Here is a 9,776-nt window from a genome sequence, read left to right on the forward strand (position 1 = left end):
TTTTCTTCTGCGCCCCCCAGTGGTTTCCAAACATTTTCTGTGCCCCCCCTATGGATTACAAATGGCTGTCTGGTTGAAACGACGTGTGTGATGGGTGGGGGGTGTGGGGAGGGGGGCATCGACTTTTTGGGGGGCAAAATGTACGTAGCTGAAAATAGACACCAACATCGGTAGCCTACAAGGTACTTGTTAAGCTTAAGGTTCTGTATTGATATTAGCTAGTCATCTTTTAGCTAACATTACCTGCATCCAACAGCTTTACTCAACTCAGTCGGTTAGTTTGGAGGGAAAAACTGTGAAAAGTTCTTTGCGTTTTGCTGCCGTGATTCTAACACAAACCTACGTAGCTCCGCACAGCAGCAGCAGGTCTCCGTCACAGGTGTAAACCCAGCGCGAGCGTCGTAGCGCTCATGTTGCGTTTAAAGGCGGCTCGGAAAAACAGGTTACAACAGTTTTAACTGCTGATAAAAGTAACAGAGGACACAAATATGGGAGGTGTGGAAGCCTCTACTGTATCAAATTGACATAGGAATAACAGAGAGTTGGCCATTCTAAGGTAAAAACCCAGTGCATACAGTGTTCATGTTTTGTTTTTGTTTTTTTCATCCAGACGGCTTCCCGCGCCCCCCCTGCAATGACACGGCGCCCCCCTTAGGGGGCGCGCCCCACAGTTTGGGAACCTCTGCATTAACCCGTAACCATTAGCATGACCAATATGCTGTATTACTCAGCTGAAAAACAAAAGTCTGAAAGAGGGAGAAATGTAAAAAGTAACAGCATCCAATAACTTGGCTGCATAAGTTTGAACACAAAAATACTTTTTTATTTACCATTCGGTCTTAAATAACATCAGTTATATTGAATCTAATTGCAGAATCGTCATATTATTGATTAGGCATATTGCCAGAATGAGGAGTAACAAGCAAAAATCTGAACAGAGACAATGGAGAAAACAGAATGAAACAGAAGGAGCCAGTGGAGAACAATGTAAATGGAGGGCTTAATATGATGAGGAGGAAGGAAGCAGAAGAGCTAATTACAGGTGAGCGGAGGCAGCTGGGGAAGGAGCAGGTAGGAACAAATGAAACTCTTACCCGAAGAAACAAATCCAAATCACAAACAATGAGTCAATGAACTGACACAAGGGATTAACCAAAACGGTCCAACATAAGGAAATAAACAAAGGAATGAAGCTACAATCTACATCCAGAGATCAGTACGATCTTCTGCTCTATCATGTCAGCTACTGACTAAATCACACGCTCCATAATCACTTACCTTTTGTTTCTTTTTCATGAGTGACAGTTTAACAAACGTAGCTTGTTGGCTGTGGATGTGTTTCTGTGGAGATGATTGTAGCTGAAGAGATGGAAAAGTCTCAATAGAACCAATCATTATAGTACACATTTAGTTTGCAAAGCTGCCAAAATGGCATTCAGAGTTGATAACACTGCAACATATGGACTGACGAGGAAGATTAGCACAATACAGCGGCTGCAATTTTCACAGAGGAAGACAAAAACATCCACAGATTTATTAAATATGAAGTTTTGGACCTTCATGCATGATGGGTATTTTTCTTGAACCTACATAAAAAAACCACAGACAACGTATATGAATTTTATGACAAAGCTTTTGCAAAAGGAGAAATCTCCATCAACAACTTCTCCAAGCCGTTCACAGAGAGTTCTGATCTCCTTCCACGCGAGCCCCTGTTTTATTGTCCAAGCAGAACAGCCAAAAGGGTTGGCTGTTCTGCTTGGAACAGCCAAGCAGAACAGCTTGGCTGTTCTGCTTGGACAGAACAGCCAAGCAGAACAGCCAAAAGGGTTGGCTGTTCTGCTTGGACAGAACAGCCAAGCAGAACAGCCAGGGACAGACTGCCCCTTCCTGACAAAAGGGGCAGTCAGGAAGAACAACAAAGGTCGTAAAACTTCTAACCTAAACAAACCAGCCAGGTGTGATATCTGATCTGCGGTCTGAGCTCAGTTCAAATCTCGGTCAAGCTGTTGACAAAACAAAATACAACTGCTCACAGGCAGTTAGGAGGTATTCTGGTTGATAAGAATTAAGGTCTGGGAAACACAGAGTTAACTGTCTCACATGAAGATGAAACAGTCAGTCCTGACCTCCAGGTCAGTTCATACACACATAAGGAAGAGAACACTTTAAACAGAAAATCACAACGATCTATAGACTGAATGTGAACTAAAGTAATTACAAAATGATAATACCGAAAATTCTCTAACATTCCCCCCTTTTTATCATTTTACTATGTGTGTAAACTTTATGCAAAAGCCAAGCATAGAAAAGAAAAGAAAAGAAAAGAACCAATAAATGCAAGACCCTTTTTTTTTCTAATCTAAACACAGAAAATACACAATGAATAAATGTAATATAATGAAATAAATGAAAAATAAAAGAAACAGCAAAAAATCAAATGCAGTTTTCTCATCTCTAAAACCACTTGTTGTAGGAGTCATTCAGCAAATGAATTCATCTGTTTATTGATTACAGAACTTCATCACTGTTCAGAAAACCATCAGAACTCGAAACAAGTCATCTTCAGTTGTCTCATAAGATGCCTTTGCCAGCTGATAGTTGATAACAGTTGTGTTAATTGTTTTAAACATCATGCTTCGAAGGCATGGAAAAATGCAACCTATGAACAGGCAAAAAAGAATCAAAACACCCAGAATAGGTGTTTCAAGCTTCACCAGTAAATTCCACCATGGTCTGGAAGTGAGCCAAGAAAGAAAATCAAAAGGAGATGATCCTTGTGTTCCACTTTCTATGTAATGTTTAAGTTCCTCCAGTTCCTGTTTCATCAGACACAAAAGTACAGCATGTTGGGCCAATGATTTTACAAACACCTCCCTGAGAGGCTGTGAGGAAGTCCAGTACAACACGGTTTTGCAGAACCATCTTTCTCAGTTCAGTCAGCTCTCTCACGGTGCCGTTGGCTGTGTACTGTTGATGAGTCGCAGTAATTCATATCTGTTGATCTCAACGTGGCTTCGAATCTCACCTACTCCGACCCATGGAAAAAGACTTTGCATGACTTTTTCTCCGCCGTTCCAAATCCTGAATTCCCATGGAACTCCAGTATGTGTTGTGAGGCCTCCCCATCTTTTGACCTCTGACATAACTGTTCGCTTAGAGCGGGTGTGTAGATCATTTTGTACTTTCCTGATGAATGCAATCGGGTTGATCAAAGGAACCACAGCACACAGTCCTCCCCAATTTTTCGGCAAGAACATGTACGCTTCATTCCCGCATATGATGTACCAGTCTGCCAACATCCGTGAGCCATAATCTCCTGGCACTATGGCGCTGCACAGTGTTGTCACTTGTCTCCTCTTTGTCTTATGCGTGATGTTGAAACTCCTCTCCTGAAGCAGGTTGTCACAGTCTGGGTTGTCCTTCCAGACTTTGCAGTGTGGAGTTGTCCTTTGACCCCTGCAGGCTGTGCAGTCGATGAAATCCTGTGTCGTGTCGCAGTAGGTGTATGAACAGTTCATAGATCCAAAAAGTCCTTTTGTGGCATCTCCTCGTTCTCCTCGTGAGCAGTCCTGTTCATCAGCTGCCACTACAGGTTGGTGCTGTAGTCATGTGGGTGGAACTCAGGCTCGCTTCCTTCTCCAAACATCAAACATACTGCAGTCACAGCGCAGTAGAAGATCCATCTGGCATATGGAGTCCCCATTGCTGCTCGGCGTACAGAGATGTTAGAACCCCCAAACTAAAGGAGTGAGAATCTTAGCGTTTCTTCACCGGGTTTGAGACGAACTACAACTATAAAGTAGCCCCCCTTTGTACCCCGGGAGCTCTCAAAAAGCTCTCCTTCCTCTCTACTCCGAATTAGGGGTTTAACACTCTCTGCAGCTTACAGTGACTGAGATGTATCCAGCTGGGTCTTTCAGCAATCTTTACTGCTGTTGGTGTGGTCATCAGCACTTGGAACGGTCCTTCCCACCGTGGACTCACCCAGTTCTTTCGTTTGATGACCTTTATGTAGACCCAGTCACCTTGCTCGATGGGAGCGGCCTCCTGCGCAGGAAGAGAATCAGAAGGCAGTAACTTTGCTCTGGACACTTCCTTCAGTTTAAGAGTCCTGATCATATAATCTGCTAATGTCTGATCTCCATCAGCTTTTTGTATTCTGGAGCAAACAGAGGCAATCTGTAAGCTCTCCCATGAAATATTTCAGAAGGTGTTAGACCATCAGCTGTCGGGGTGATTCTCATATAGAGCTTCACCAAATCTAAACATTCTGTGGAATACCGTGTGTTGGGATATAGTTTTGCAGATAGCCTTAGCTACTGTCAAAGCATCTGCATGCTTTTATAAAGTCTTTGGGAGGATTAGTAGTTAATGCAGGTGAACTCATAGGTTTATAGAAGATATTTTAGCAGACACATATTTTAATTGCAGGGTTATATTTTGGTTTTTCTTTGTTAAACTCTAAATTAAATTTTTCAGTTAAATTCAACGAAATATTTCATAATATTTCAATACTGCAATATCAATTATTTTCAACACGTAGAGATGTTTAATTTAGTTCCAAACTAATAAATAAAACATTTGAAAATCATTATTAGCTTAGAATCTCTAATACATTTTTTTAATTGGTGTAATTTAATTGCATAGCTCTATCAGTTTTTTTTTTGTTTAACTTTTAATGATTATAATTTTTCTTGTTCATAGTTTCCCAACCTATGGCTCGTGGGCCCTAAGAGGATCACTGGTCCTTCTGTTAAGGACTGAGTTAACGGGTACAAAATGAACGATTTTATCTAACATTGTACCTAAAAACCTTTAAAATGTTCTGTTCTTGATAGATTATTCCTATATGCAAACAGGATTAGTGAGCACATTCTTTATCACAGCGGTGTGTGTATAACTTATGTTGAGAAAATAAATTTAAAATAAGCTAGTTTTAAAACTTAACATGTCTTGATTCAAATGGCCTAAATTGTGGTTTTAAATCAGTGACTTATTCTGGCCTTTTGACCTTTATTTTACCTGTAGTTACAGCAGATGGTTTGCTAGGATCATTTGAACTGCCTTTTGTCTGTGGGAAAACAATACAGTGGAAGTTGTAGCTTTTCACACTCATCTGTGAAAGGCCGCAAACACGGCAGGGGTTTCTGGCTTGAGAGAGGGTCAGAGATAGCTCCTGGTTGGATGAGCAAAGATACGCCTTATTTGAATAAATTAAAGAAAAGAAGACAAAACTTTCTACACAGAAGTAACAAATCAGATTTGCCCTTGCAATTCTCCAAAGATGTCTTTGCACGTCTTTGCTTTCTTTTCCATTTATGTCAGGTAAATGAATGTATGTCTCCGTTGTTCTGCAGTTTCTGGTGTAAGTTTGTGCATTGTCTTACTTCTAAGTTTATGCATTGTCTTATATTGGATTAAATTCTGTAATTCTGTGACGTCAACACACATTGTTGTTTTCCTTGTGGCTACACGTGGCCTGCCGAGAGGACCTGGGATCTAAGGAAGAGAGAGAGAGCCAACTTTTACCAAAGTTAACTATTTTAGAATTTCTTCCTTAACACTTATCTCGCATTTCTCCACTGTCTCACTTCTCGCTTCCCCCTCCTGCTGTTGGCGTCGCTGCAGCTGGTCCTCCCCCCGCCTCTCCTCCAGCTCCCTGTCAGTCCAACTAGCTCTGGTGTTGGATAAGTTGTCCAGACTGTCCTTAGTGAATGTCCAGGTTGTCCACCAATGAATTTAGTTCCAGTCCAAACGTCCAGCAGGACTCCATACAGTAGTTTGCTGCATGGCAGTTCCCAGATGTCCAGGAATCAGGATCAGCGGACATCTTAGTGCCTTCAGGTGGCAGAAATCATCATGTCCTTTTTCGCTTCTTTATCAACTGTCATTGGCTGGTGATGAAGGAGGGACGTCATCTGATCGGCAGGACAGGTCTGAGTTGAGGTCGGAGGTCAGACGCACCGCAGCGAGGCTCAGACAGGAAAAGGAAAGAAGCAAATAAGAGTCCATTAGGGTTTGTTTGGCTTTCTGTGTCTTTTTTTTCTTTTTACAAACATTTTCCATATAACTTTTCTCTTGTGATCGTATAGTGTTTATCCACTTATTACCCAACATTTTAAGAAATCATAAATCCTTTCCTTATTCAAACACATATAAACATGAAACATGTTAAAAGCTGTAGTCTCTTTTATCCTGTACAATATTAAATTTTAAAGTGTAGAATGTAAATTTATGTTAACTTCATCTGAGTCACGTCTCACCAGAGAACAATGGATTTCTCTAAATTTGTTGATCTTAGTGCTGCAGACTGTGAGGTCAGCGGGCAGCCCTCCTCTCAAAAAGGCCTAAGAGAGACATGAGGCTGGATAATGTCCAGGTCGGTACCTTACTCTGACCTCTGACCCCTCCAGTTATACAGCCAAAGGATCCTTTCACCAAGTTGGTGTTGTAATCTGATTACGACACAATATATTAAACATTGTTCTCTGAGGAGAATTTTATTATTTTATTTTATTTTTCAGCTTCTCCTCCTTCAGGAAAGTCATAATTCCACTTTTAGCATAAAAGGAAGTTGTTCCCATGTTTTTATTTCAGTGAGACGTCTCTCAACTGGTTTTTCTTTGAAAGTGTAGGAACACTAAAAAACAAAACAAACAAACAAAACAAAACAAAACACCAGTATTTCCTAAAAATAATTATTTCTGACTTGTGAGGCTTAAACCTAATTTTTAGTAACATTAAAAATTATTTTGCATGCACTGGTTTCATACCGAAATTCAATTTCTTTTATTTATTTATCTTTTACTTAACGTGTAACAAGCTGCACATGTGTCCACCATTTCATCAATTTTGTCTGGTGGTGTGACTTCTTGGGGTGTGGTAGAGTCTGATCATGCTGTGTATTTCTCCTGTTTGTGGTCCCCTCACTCCACCATCCCTCTTGTCGCCCCGTGCAGCATTCTTTGAAGGGCAGTTTCTTGACCAGTGGCCAGTATTGCCACAAGTCCAACAAACATCGTTGTCCTTTGGTTTATGACTTAGGGGTCGCTGCCTAAGGTGACCTTCTTTGCCTCTGTTTCTCCCCCGGCCTCTTGAGGGGCCGCGGAAAAAGACAGAGGTATCTACTTCTCCAAAATCCTCCAGATGAAAAACATCTGATCCTGTTTTTGGTTTTTTGACTACTTTTTCTGCATGACGTGCCCACGTCATCAGCTGTTGGACTGAGGCAGCGTCATGTTCAACCAGGTGTTTTTTTTTTTTAATCCAGCCCTCAATTTCAGGGCGGAAACTCGACATTAAAGCGTTTTTTAGTTGTTGTTGATATACGCTTTCTAGTCCTTCATCATAAGTGATCCCACTGTGAACTTTGAACTCCTTCTCAAATCGTAGACGAAAGTCATCTACGTTCTCTCCAACTTATTGTTTAATTCCTGACAGATGACTATAATTTGCCCTTTTACGGAAATTTGTTCTAACTCTCTCACACAATGGATCCCATTGTTTTAAAATCATCAGAGAGAGCAGGGTTAGCTCCTGGAGGGTATGGAATTGGAGCTAAAATATTATTATTAGTTATTTTCCTGGTATAATTTCCTCTTACTTCTACCCAATCTTTTCCTAATGAGGGTATGGCTGCTTCTCCTGCTTCTACCCCATTTAGTCTATATGAATGGATTAATCCAGTCATGTCTTCTATCCACTTATCGGGGTCTTCTGATACAGGCGTTATTCCTTCTACCGCCTTTCTGGCCTCTTTCAAGGTCCAGGGTGCAAAAACATATAAGTTTTGTGCACCTTCCTCTAATGAGGGGTACTGTCGTGCTGCTGGGACTGGGGCAGACGGAGCTGCTGCAGTGGCGGGGGAAGGGGCAGCTGCAGGAGCTTGTGCTCCCCGCACCACTACATCATTCCGTGTGCTTAGAATGACTTTATTATCTTTTGGTCTAACAAATAGGTTTTTTGCTTCTACAAATTTTTTTTTTTTTTTTTGTCTTTAACCATAATTTAGCACACCTCAGCTCATCCTCCTTTTTAACCTTTTTTATTCCAGTTTTTCTTTCTACACTACTCTCCAAAATTCCCACAATTGTTTGCCATTGATCAATTTTTACCTTCCCATCTATTTTATATTTCTTTTTCCATTATTTAAAATCAATTTTAGCTTCGAAAATTTTTTATTTATTTAAATTTAGTCCAGGTTCGTTGACTCCTAGGGAGTCCTATGAACTGGAGATCTTTTCAGTAGGCCAGCAATTAAAAGACCTTGTTGTGGTATTCTCCGCTTCAACTCTTTCGAGTGGGAGAATCTTGCCTTTGCATCCACAAGAGGTTTGCTGCTTAACCCCACTGTTTTATATGAGGTAAAATACAGAGCAGTATTTAAACCTCCAATCACTCTTTCACGCACACACACACACATCAAAGCAGCAAGCAAACAGCAATATCAGCACAGTAATAACAGAACAGTATTAACAAGCTTCCTATGTACATGAGGAGTTACCCTTATGGGGTTTCCTCAAATAGAGTTTTAGCAGAGCGACATCATACAAGGATACTCAAACCACAGAGTTTTAGCAGAGCGACATCATACAAGGATACTCAAACCTCTAAAAAAAAATTTTTTTTATTTATTTAAAATTCACCTACGTTTCTGTAGTTTTCGGGTTGTCCAGTCGGATCTCGTCACTCCGCCGTTGGCAGACAAAGTCGGACATGTGTTGCTGGCCCAGCAAAGAATTTTGCTTCCTGGGTCTTTCTTTCCAGGTCCAGTTGACTCTGGCCGTGCACGGATTCAGCGCGTCTTCCTCTGCCTGACAGCGGGGGGTTGAGAGATCCCGGGCTTTCAGCACCAATTAATGATGGGTATTTTTCTTGAACCTACATAAAAAAACCACAGACAACGTATATGAATTTTATGACAAAGCTTTTGCAAAAGGAGAAATCTCCATCAACAACTTCTCCAAGCCGTTCACAGAGAGTTCTGATCTCCTTCCACGCGAGCCCCTGTTTTATTGTCCAAGCAAAAGGGGCAGTCAGGAAGAACAACAAAGGTCGTAAAACTTCTAACCTAAACAAACCAGCCAGGTGTGATATCTGATCTACGGTCTGAGCTCAGTTCAAATCTCGGTCAAGCTGTTGACAAAACAAAATACAACTGCTCACAGGCAGTTAGGAGGTATTCTGGTTGATAAGAATTAAGGTCTGGGAAACACAGAGTTAACTGTCTCACATGAAGATGAAACAGTCAGTCCTGACCTCCAGGTCAGTTCATACACACATAAGGAAGAGAACACTTTAAACAGAAAATCACAACAATCTATAGACTGAATGTGAACTAAAGTAATTACAAAATGATAATACCGAAAATTCTCTAACAATGCAGCTTAAAGGAATCTTATGTTCTTTGAACAAAAGGGAGAAAGCCAGTCTACAACAAGTTTATATCAATACTTGACTAAATTTTCGCCTTCTGAATTTCCTCATACAACCTAAGGTGAGATAAATAATTATATTATAGATAGATTTATAGTTTCAAATAATTTTGCATAATGTTTTGGGCGAGAGGCGGGGTACACCCTGAACAGACTGACAGGTCGCCAGTCTGTCGCAGGGCAACAGAGACGAACAGGACAAACAGCCATGCACACACACACTCACACCTAGGGAGAATTTAGAGAAACCAATTTACCTGACAGTCATGTTTTTGGACTGTGGGAGGAAGCTGGAGTACCTGGAGAAAACCCATGCATGCACAGGGAGAACATGCAAAC

General features: G+C 41.0%; 1 long non-coding RNA gene across 1 annotated transcript; it reads right to left on the bottom strand.

Annotated features, from left to right (window-relative positions):
* Positions 1–801: 801 nt before the first annotated feature.
* LOC148160815 (uncharacterized) lies at positions 802–9,521 on the bottom strand. The gene is made up of 2 exons (XR_015765971.1): positions 5,595–9,521; positions 802–5,502 (listed from the first exon to the last, which is right to left on the bottom strand). It is a non-coding gene; the product is annotated as an uncharacterized LOC148160815 (long non-coding RNA).
* Between the last annotated feature and the right edge of the window lie 255 nt (positions 9,522–9,776).

Source organism: Poecilia mexicana, unplaced genomic scaffold (genome assembly GCF_051168715.1).
Source record: "Poecilia mexicana isolate PSO_F unplaced genomic scaffold, ASM5116871v1 scaffold_2, whole genome shotgun sequence".
Classification (NCBI taxonomy): domain Eukaryota; kingdom Metazoa; phylum Chordata; class Actinopteri; order Cyprinodontiformes; family Poeciliidae; genus Poecilia; species Poecilia mexicana.